The sequence below is a fragment of the Montipora capricornis genome, chromosome 7 (genome assembly GCF_036669925.1).
Source record: "Montipora capricornis isolate CH-2021 chromosome 7, ASM3666992v2, whole genome shotgun sequence".
NCBI lineage: Eukaryota > Metazoa > Cnidaria > Anthozoa > Scleractinia > Acroporidae > Montipora > Montipora capricornis.
This window is the reverse complement of record NC_090889.1, coordinates 46058481-46060737: the sequence shown is the minus strand read 5'-3', so window position 1 is coordinate 46060737 and position 2257 is coordinate 46058481.

Below are 2257 nucleotides of genomic sequence, written 5' to 3'. Positions count from 1 at the left end.
ATACCCTATGAAGAGCGCTGTGAAGCACTACACAGAACTTGACACGGCCAGTCTATCCGAAAGCAGAACACGCCAGTATTTATGTTTAGTAGAGTCATGTGTTATAAGACTATTTCTATCGTTCCCATCAAATTCCTCTCGAGGTATGAAACCATTCTCTATTTCAGGATGGCTAAGCTACAAAATCATATTTGAATATCGAATCATAGGTCTCTCTTTCAAGTTTTAGTCTTCCTTCTGTATATACTATTTTTTTTTAAATTGGAATCTTTTTCATGTATAGAGGATATTACACGGTGGCGAGAAGATATGAATTTTACGTTCGAGTGGCGAGAACATAGAGGATATTACATGGCCGCGCAGAGATACGAAATTTCTCTTCGAGTGTTGAAGAATAAATGAAGTTTCCAGTTAGTTTCTTTTTAGATGATTAGATACCCGAAAGTGGTTTCTTCCTTGATTTGGTAATTTGAATAATATCGTGTAAAATGTAAAGTCTATCGTTTCGCTCAGGCTGACATCTGCTGCAGTTCGCGCCTAATTTTCGCGGAGAGCGGGAAAACGCTTTGACGAATTTACATGAAAGTCAGGTTTAAGGTTTCTTCGTTGAAGCTCGTTCCATTCTTTGTGGAGTCCGTGGACTTTATAGGTTCAAAAAAAAGTAAAAAACGTAGAAGGTCACTAAAGGTCAAGCGGCCGTCAAGGTCAACAAGGCGAAAGGTAAATACTTCATAAACTCCTTTAAGTAATTTGTTTATTCTATTCCAGCGATCGATTTTATCGAAAATCTCAGTATTAAAGTACCACGTAATACGAGTTGATGTCACGGTTTGACTGCTTTTAAAGCCTTTATTGTCCCTAAATAACATTAATGATATGTGGTATCTGGTAAAGACTCCCAGACCTGAATATTTTCCTATATTAGTGTTATTGCATTTAGCAGATATTATATTCATCATTATTCATCGGTGTAGTTTTGCTAATTATATTTTGTTCGATGGAAATCAAGTCATTATCAACAGTATGGACGAGATGATTGAAATTTTCGGAAAACTCCATGGAAAAAAGAACTTTTTCTTTTAATAAGTTTTAGATTACATTGAGACCGTTGATAGAATTGAGTATACAAGCTTTCAATTAAACTGTTTTTCCAATGACAGCAGTGTCACGCTTTCGGGCCTTGCGTAATTTTTTTTGGGGGCAAGAAAGTCAACGCCCCCCCCCCCCCCCCCCCCAAGTGTCAAGACTGTAATTGATTTTTGTAGACGTCAGTTAGAAGTAGAAATTGATCAGGCAGAAATTGACAGGGCGCACCGTATCGGGCCTGCCAAGGGGTCGGGACCAAGGGCCTTGAATGTCAAGTTTAAGAATTATGCGACCAAATCCAAAGCCATGAAAAACAAGAGGAAGCTAAAGGGTAAAAATGTTCATGTAAATGAAGACCTGACTTGGCGAAATCAACAATTCCTAAAGCACGTGCGACAAGTTTGTAAGAATCAGGGTTATGTTTTAACTGCAGATGGTTATATTTTTGGGCTAAACTTGAGAATACCCCGCCACTATTTGCATTTCATTGAATAAGAATAGGCTCTATTGTATTAAGTCTCGTTTTTCAAAAGAGGCCGCATAGAGGAAACAATAGTGGTTAGCTGTGGTGGGGTATCCTGAAGTTGCTCCTATTTTTGTTAAGCGAAGCGAAGGCGAATCTGCTCCAGTTAGAATTCGGAAAGAGGCTGACTTGCAACGTTTAGGCTTCGTGTAGAACTTTTTCCGGCCTACTGCCGATGGCCTCTCATAGTCGTAGATCTTATGAAATTTTACATGTTAATTTATTTAACTTTGTTTAAAAGTAGTTTCTTTTTTTTGTTTTTTTAATCTACTGCTTTCAAGTTTCAGCCCCTTTGAGCAGCAGCCGGTGAGTAAATCAGCATCTCTTGTCTATTTTGAAATTGATGGGGGTTAGTTTAGAAATCTATAGGGCAGCTATAGGTTTTTTTTTAATAGCTGCATATTCGTTACGTCCCGGCATACTTTCGAATTGCCATTGTTTTTTTTATTTTTTTTTGGCGTATCGTTTTTTTGTTAGCGTTATTTTTCCGGTTCTGTTGCGACGTCGAATTGAATCCTGGACCAAATCGTACTTGTTCTCTTAATATTGGCCATTTAAATGTTCGTACTTTAAATGTTGCTGAAAAGTTTGCAGAGGTAGCGAGAATTATTATGCAACAGCAATTTCATATCTTTGACGTGTGAGAAA